This window comes from Gadus chalcogrammus, chromosome 2, assembly GCF_026213295.1.
Source record: "Gadus chalcogrammus isolate NIFS_2021 chromosome 2, NIFS_Gcha_1.0, whole genome shotgun sequence".
NCBI classification, from domain to species: domain Eukaryota; kingdom Metazoa; phylum Chordata; class Actinopteri; order Gadiformes; family Gadidae; genus Gadus; species Gadus chalcogrammus.
The window spans coordinates 17,984,357-17,993,256 of NC_079413.1; positions in this window are offsets into that span (position 1 = coordinate 17,984,357).

An 8,900-nucleotide genomic window follows, 5' to 3' on the forward strand; every position below is an offset into this window, starting at 1 on the left:
TTTTTTTTTTTCTTGGCTCTAGGGGGCCCCCTAGTAGTGGCCCGGGGCCCCAAGCAATTGCGGGGCCCCAGGCAATTGCCTGGTATGCCTAATGGGATGCAGCGCTCTCCCGTCGTACCCCGACCGCGGCACCCTGCGGCCGGGGACTCCACGAAAACAGTTTGCACGCAGAGGCCTAATAAGGCCTATATATTTTGTATTTGAAATGCAACGGTCTTTTCGTGGAGACTACGCTCAGAGCAGCTGGAACTGAACAAGAGGAAGGAGGAAAACGGGCTATGAAACTAAATTAAATATTTGATTGTGTTGTGTTGGTTACTGAACTGTTAACCCGCAAACTTGGGTTATGTTTATCAGCGTTACTATCAGGGCTTGAAAACGAATTTCTTTTTCAATCGTTCTGCTCCGAACGGAACCGGTATATTTAACGTTTTCGTTCTTGAATTCCGCCACCAACATATCGTTCCTGAACCGGTTCGGAACATAAAATAACGTTCGTTCTTAAAGTTCCGGCAGTGTTATTGGGCCTAGTCTATTTTTGTGGTCGATAAAAGGGTGACCAGATGTGTCGCTTTGTGCGGGACAGTCCCGCATTTCGATTACTTGGTACACGTCCCGCAAATTGAGACGTTGTCCCGCATTGTTATTAGGGCTGGCCCGAATTATTCGAATATTCAAATACTCGTTGGGAAAATTAGTATTCAAAGCTTAAATCAGTATTCGGAGCTTCGTTGTTTCCGTACGTGACGTTACCAGAGCGAGGGAGGCAAACTATAAGCGACACCAAGCAGAGAAGCGAGAGAGGTGGAGGAAGAATAGATATGTTGTTTCCCTTAACTTTATAACCACATTAGTGGGATCTCTGGAGGAAAATAAATGCTTAGTGAAATGCTAACCTTAGCTTAGTTGTTTGTTTACGTTCGCTGTACAGCGCCGCGCCAATCAACTGTGACTGGCTTGCTGCAGAGCGTGAGCGTCTTGGGAATACCCGGTAAATATAATGGATATAATATGGACACATAAGACAATCAATATTCGATATTTGTTATGGATTTATTGTACAAATTCCCTGAAAAGATGCACGTTCCAGAATGAATTGAAAAGCTCCCGCAAGGGCTGAGATGGCAGAGGACAGCTGATTTGGTATGGAACAACCGCTGTTCGCTTCCACAGGGAAAATCTAAGTAACTCCAACTTACTTAGGCCTACTAAATAACGTTCAAAAGCTATTAAATCTTCAACAAAATATGTAGATACTGTCAAAATCGGTTCCAGGGAGTGTATAGGGATTATTAATGTGTTGAGTTTGATGGTGTGTTTTTCGGGAATGAGTATTCGAATATTCGCTCGGAAAAACCAACGAGTATTCGAAGCCTGAAAAATGGCATTCGGGCCAGCCCTAATTGTTAATGACAGTCAGACTCGATTATTGAAATAAGTGTTTTATAATCTGGCATTTATCAAATAGTGTGTAGACAGCAGTGAGGGCTGTCATCAGGGAGCGGGCCCGGCTGTTTGATCCTTTCAATGAAACTTGGACGCAGGTTAAGGGCAGGGCACGCCCACCAACAAGAAACAATGCAAAGGCGATATAGTGGACTCGGTTAATTTAGCTCACGTTAACTTTGTCGAAGATAGAGCTCAGTGCAACTGTTGCTTCGAAATCGCCTCTCGCCAGGGCGGTGGTGGGAATTTGTGACAACTGAGCTTAGCGGGCGGCGAAGTGAACGCGGCAACCGGAAATATATATATTTTTTTCATGAAATAGGCTATGCTTTTGTGAAATTTTATTGGCTAGATAGAGAACGAAAAAAAACGTTATTAACCGGTTTTGGGGTTTTCAGAATAAAGTTTCTGTTCCGGAACAGTTGAAGACCATTTGGTTTTCGTTTCCGTTTCCGTTCCTCGTAAAATTCCGTTCGTTTTCGGTTTTCGTTTTCGTTCCTTGAACCGGTTCGGAGCCCTGGTTACTATAGAGATCATGACGATAGCTGATGTAACGGGAGTCCGGGCGTGTGAAGGACCGAACCACGCTGTATTATCACTGTTCCACTGCGCATAGACAGTAAAAAGTAGCTGAGATGGTAGAAGGGTTAGAAACCAATAAATGAAAATAGGTTAAGTATTTCAGGTAGCCTATTTCTTCACCTAAAAAAAAAAAATAAAAAAAAAAATTTAATCCCCCCCTAAAAATGGAATCACGTCCCAGCGCCCCCCTAGGTTGTGCGAACGCCCCGTTGAGAAACCATGATGTAGATCAAGCATCTCCAAACGGCGGACCATGGTCCGGACCAAGTGACGGCCTTATCCTTACCCATGACCAATTCAAAATAATGATATTTTTTATACGTTTTTTTTTATTGTACAAAGCATGATTATGTTAATAAAGACATTTCTTTCTGAAATATAATTGAAAGGCAGAACAGTCCGTAGTACAGCATAAAAACAGCAAAAAGTAATGATCTTCACAGAGTGAAGATCATGCACTCAACGAACTCTAATTAGGAAAGTTCACCACGAAAACAGACATTTTAAAGATGAATGGACTGACCAATACATGTTAATTCTCCCGCAAGGCAGGACTTAACCCTTGTTTCTTGAATGTGTCGAAACCGTGGCGCTGATAAAAAGCTGAAATATTAAGCAGCATTACGAATCCAAACACAGATCCTTCGAGGAAAAGTATCCCCAGAAGTCAGAAGTAAAAGCGCGGAAAATATCCGAGCTGAGAGCTGAGTATGAGAGGTCTATGCGAGTCTTCACACACTCATATACAGGCCAGCAACGTGCAAATTAATGCTCACTTAAGATTAAATGGATTTTGGGGCAACATAAAAAAGACTTTCAGTGACTCAACTGTTGTGAAGGAGTGCTTCAACGGCGCTGCCGAGACGTTAGTTTAAAGGTAAACAAAGGGATGGAAAAAATAAAGCAAATCCCAATGTCAGCTGCAACGACAACCAGAAAATCTGAAATGTTATCAGACGACGCACTGTCACAACTTGATGCGGCTGTTCAGAGTGCCCCATGCATATCCTTAGCCATTGATGAGTCCTCTGCTTACTTGACATGTAGGCCTAATGCTCTTTTTGTGTATGTATGAAATTAAGACCTAGTGTACCTGTTTTGCTTACCTAAAATGTGGGCCTAGTATTCCTGTTTTGCTTACTTGAAATGTAGGCCTAGTGTACCTGTTTTGTTTACTTGAAATGAAGGCCTAATGCTCTTTTTGTGTTTATTTGAAATGTAGGCCTAGTGTACCTGTTTAGCTTACCTAAAATGTAGGCCTAGTATTCCTGTTTTGCTTACTTGAAATGAAGGCCTAATGCTCTTTTTGTTTACTTGAAATGAAGGCCTAATGCTCTTTTGTGTTTATTTGAAATGTAGGCCTAGTGTACCTGTTTAGCTTACCTAAAATGTAGGCCTATTATTCCTGTTTTGCTTACTTGAAATGAAGGCCTAATGCTCTTTTTGTGTTTACTTGAAATGAAGGCCTAGTGTACCTGTTTTGCTTACTTGAAATGTAGGCCTAACACTGTTAGGCCTACATTTGAAGTAAGCAAAACAGGTTAAGCAAAATACCTCTGATGGCCCAAAATGGTGGGTGCTATCCTGGTAATTTCTCTGCGTGAGAAATACGAAGTGTGGCGTGTGAGCGGGTGCATGGGTTGAATTGCGTGTGTCTCACACCAAATGCGTGAGCCTTGAGAGCCCTGTGAAAATTATAAGGAAATATGCCGTGTTGATTGTATTTGACAAAAGTAGGCTATTAAGAGGTGGTAGGTTAGAGGTTCGGAACTTTCTTGGAAGTAAATTTTAATAACTGGACCTTGTTCAATTTTTGTTGGAGACCCCTGATGTAGATTTATAGACGCGATTTCGGTTTTGCCGGGCGGAATTACTTAGAATAACCGGCCTTCTTGACAACAGTTCGGCTGCTAAACAACTGTCTTATCTACTCAAGAGATAAAATTAAAAACAACTCCAGCTCACATACAAACCAATATTCTTGAGCTATTCCATACAATGCATAGCCAGGAAGAGGCTAACTCAGACAAAAACTCATGACACTCACACAACGAATAGCATACAAAGCAGCAATGAGCTGCAATTATTATAAAATCCGCCATCAAATAGCTCAAAGGGGACCTATTATGCTTTTTCGACTTTTATGACCTATAAACGTTGTTATAATGATTGATAGTCATGTTCAACCATACTAAAGTGTCAAATAATGACGTACATGCATTTCGACGTATTCCCTGCTGACAGTCTGGGGTGGCTGTGCAGAGCGCTAAACACTCGGGACAACGATTGCGATTCACTTGTTCACATTTCCGGGAAACATCTACGTAGACGTACTCCTGCCACGCCCACATATGCCTGGTCAAATCTGCCCGCGCGCGCGCTCCAAGGAAGGTAACCAATCACAACGGAGTTGTGTTGGCAGGAGGGGGGCGAGGGGGCGGAGAAGGACGAAACGGAGCGTTGACAGAGATGGCTGAAAGCGCCCAGATGAGAGGAAGAGTTTCCCGAAAATCTACATCGTTTTTTGTGTAAACATGACTATCAATCATTATAACAACGTTTATAGGTCATAAAAGTCGAAAAGCATAATAGGTCCCCTTTAACCTCTCCGCCTCACGCCTATACTGCCCAAGTCAATTTAAGAGAATAAATTAATGTCGAACTGTTTTGTTTGCCCTCTCATTTGGGTGCTAACGCGTCTTCACTCGGATAAGGTGGAAACTTGCCGGTACTTCCTGTTTACATTGTTGGCTGTCAATGATTGGCTGGAAATTATCTAAACGTTTTCGATAATTTATGCACTACTAGTAACATTAAAACTGAAGTTATGTTGGTGCAACCAAAATTTAGAACACCTTTAGTTTGAAACTAGCTACGTCGAGCGTAGGGTTAAGGCGAACTTTACACCCGAACTTATGATCGGCTTTACGTTCTGCTGGTGCAATCGACTGCTGGGGTTCCCCCCCCTCTCTCTCTCTCTCTCTCTCTCTCTCTCTCTCTCTCTCTCTCTCTCTCTCTCTCTCTCCATCCTCTCTCGCTCTCTCTCTCCACCCTCTCTCGCTCGCTTTCTTGCTTTCACCTATAGAACAATCGACTGTTGGGTTTGTGCTGCGGTGCTTTACTGCTGTGGGGGGGGGGGTCTCAGCACGCTTTATAGGTGGACCGCCCCCCAGCCCGCCTCAAACACACCTCCTCACTTCTGCTCTTATTCTAAATATGTTCACAAGGACACAGGGGAGGGAGGAGGGCGAGCTGGGGGAGGCTGGGCCATCTCTCTCTCTCTCTCTCTCTCTCTCTCTCTCTCTCTCTCTCTCTCCTCTCCCTCTCCCTCTCTCTCCTCCTCTCTTTCTCTCACTCTCTCTTTCTCTCCACCCCCACAGATCATAAATCGGGCCCTGGACAGCCCAGCCGGAACATCGAAGCATCGTGGGACAGGAGATTTATGGATCGATTTTAACCCCTCAGAGTTTAAAAATAACGAGAGCCCTGCAGGAGGGAGGAGGGAGTAGGTGTACCAAGCTCTGAGCCTTAGCTACTCCCAGCAAGAGGAGAGGGAGGAGAGAGAGGAGGAGAGGGAGAAGAGAGAGGAGAGGAGGAGGAGAGGGAGGACGCTTCTTCCGCCCAGCGAAGGGTACACAGCTCTGAGCCTTACCCACTCGCAGAGCGAGGGAGAGGGAGGAGAGGTGGAGAAGAAGGAGGAGAAGTAGGAGAGAGGAGAAGAGGAGAGAGAGGAGGAGCAGAGGGAGGAGAGTAGGATGAGGAGAGGGAGGAGAGTGAGAGGAGAGGGGGAGAGGAGCGAGAGGAGAGGTGGGGGAAAGAGAGAGGGAGGAGGGAGAGGAGAAGGAGAGAGAGATAGAGAGGGAGAGGAGCAGGAGGAGGGATGGAACAGAGTTGAAACAGAGAGGGAGGAGAGAGAGGGGGAGAGATTGAGGAGAGAGAAGGGGAGAGAGTGGGGGGGGGGGAGGGAGAGGAGGGAAGAGGAGGAGGAGAGATGGAACAGAGAGGGAGAGGGAGGAGAGAGAGGAGGAGGAGAGATGGAACAGTGGCGGTCGCAGGGGGGTTTTGTAATCATGGTTGGTTTTATGTTTTAATGACAGGCTTAGGGCTGTAGCCATATTCCCCGGTCGCCTGCTGGACACGGACACTTTAATGGGGGGCTGTTAATGGGAATATTATTATAGTCTATCGTTAACAGCCTCTATCCTCCGCGCTAATCACTTTCCCAGGTCCGGTGAGGACCGGCTACCACTCCAGCATCTGTTGGGGGGATAACTCCTCACTGTTGCCGCCATTTGCATTTTATCAGTCCCTAATAACGCAAACTGACGTGGAGTTTATTACACGACACATGATTGTGGATTGCCTTCCGCCTTTCAGAACATAATGTCAACCGAAGGGCAGAAGAGGCTCACTGATGAACAGCTGATGTAAACCCTGTTCAACCCGTACAGGTGTGTTCTGTTGATGAGCCGTCATCAACAGACATCACAGTTGGAGGCGTCCACCCAGGTGCATGCTGGGTCCTGCACAAAACCAGGGTCGAAGGGCCAATCTGTACACCATAGACACTAAAGGCACACACACTCAGATGTGGTTTGTTTCTTTAATTAGTATTTTTATTAGTAGTCAGTACTGTTATGGGTCAGGATCCAATATAACACCTAGAAGTGGAACAAACTAATCGCTGAGCCAAATACTGCAGCTGAAGGTGCAGGCTAGCTCTCTGAAAGAGTGAGTCTGGACGGTGAATCTGTTCTTTAAAGCAGATCATCACCAGGATGATCTGCAGTCTCATTTGATCCTTATTTCCTCTTCATATTCGCCTCCTTTGAGGGTTTTAACAACAGTCTGAGGGGTGTAATAGCAGCGTGCTGACAGCCCCTAGCCCTCATGAGACGTTAGCCTCTAGCGCTTACGTCAACACGGCTCTCACTTCACAGAGAAGCTTCACAGAGGAGAGTGGCTTAACGCCGTGGTATGTGAGCTTCACACTGGTGACACAGAGGAGGAAGATACACACAGATACAGATACACAGATACAGATACACACAGATCCACACAGATACAGATACACACAGATACACACAGATGCAGAGATACACACCAGCTCCCCTCAGACCAGCAGGCTGTCACCGTCTCCCTTCATCAGGGTGGAGATGAGCATAAGAACTCTAATTATGTCCTCAGCGCTCGTGTGAACAGACAGCGGCGCTCTTTAGTGACGGAGGAGCCGGTAATTAGCGTATCCAGGGGAGCGGGCGATCACAGCGGCCCCCGCAGCACGCCCGGGGGAGGCAGGCCCAGACTGACTCAGGACTGACTCAGGACTGGCACAGGACTGACTCAGGAATGACTCAGAATAGTCCCAGACTGACTCGAACTGACTCAGGACAGACTCAGAACCGACTCAGAACAGACTCAGGACTGATTCAGGACTGACTCAGGCTGACTCAGGACTGACTCAGACTGACTCAGACTGACTCAAAACAGACTCAGGACTGAATCAGGACTGACTAAGAACTGACTCAGGACTGACTCAAACAGACTCAGGACAGACTCAGAATAGACTCAGAGCAGACTCAGTACTGAATCAGGACTGACTTGGACAGATTTTTGTTTGGTCTTTTGATCTACACGCTGGCATTATGCTGACATATAATCGATTATTGGAGCTCTGGTTGTGTACTATGTTGCTTGTGATGCAAACACACATGGACACACACACATACACACACACAAACATGCACGTGCAAGCATGCATGTTCAAGCACACACCAAACTGCTCTGTGCAGTGCATGAACATACATTTGCAGAAATGCATGAACGCAAAAATGTAAAACAACTACCATGACATGACCACACATGTGTAACCGGCTACGTTAGGCTACAGGCTACGTCAGGCTACATCAGGCTACATCAGGCTACGTCAGGCTACATCAAACTACGTCAGGCTACATTGCAGGGGTGGTGGAGGTGGAGCAATGAGGAGGAACAGTGCTAAGGTGGAGGAGATGGAGAAGGTGGAGGAACAGCACTGGGGTGGAGGAGGTTGAGCAAAGGAGGAGGAGCGAGGAGGAGCTTGTCCGTTGGCTCTATAGAAACACAGCTGAGCTCCTCTGCTACATCATGGCACATTCTCTGGAAGCGGAGGAGATCCGAGCGCATACCAGAGAGCCTTGAATGCATATCTGCTTTATGTTCCCCTGGATGGAAAACACATAAAACCTCCACCACCTCCACCACCTCGCTCCAATAAGAACTGGATTAACATCTGACATAAAACAGCTGAAGGCCGTCACACAGAGCTAGCATTGGATGGCTTTACCACATGGAGAACGTACAGCTTTATAGAATAGAACGACCAGCCAGTTATAACAACACATTAACAGCTTTTATTTAACTAGTTTAGGCCTGTTTACTGCAATATGTTATGTTCACCGACCGTTCTTCTTTCTCATCTTAGATTAAAATCCTTATCCAATTAGGATTTAGCTAAACCCAGTTGAGCCAATCAGAATTCCTTCTGGGGACAGAAAGGCAAATTTGGTTTTAGTGCGAATTTGAAAAGTGCGAGAAGGGAAAGCTTAGATAAGCCAAGCGTGAAATAAAAACTATTACTAAGAGAGACCCCCCACTGTGGCTCCGAGCTCTTCAATGTGCACTTTAACTGTTAAAATACCACAGGGAAATGAAATCCCACTTCAGCAAAGCCTCTGTTTGGATTAATTAAATTAGAGTTGATATTAGCTAGACAAACATTGATGATGACTTTGATTTGACCACTAAAATAGTTTGATGGTATGACTTCCAGCAGAGCCTATTCTTTTGGAGGTTTTACCTCTAGTCGAATATTGGGTGAAATATATATATAT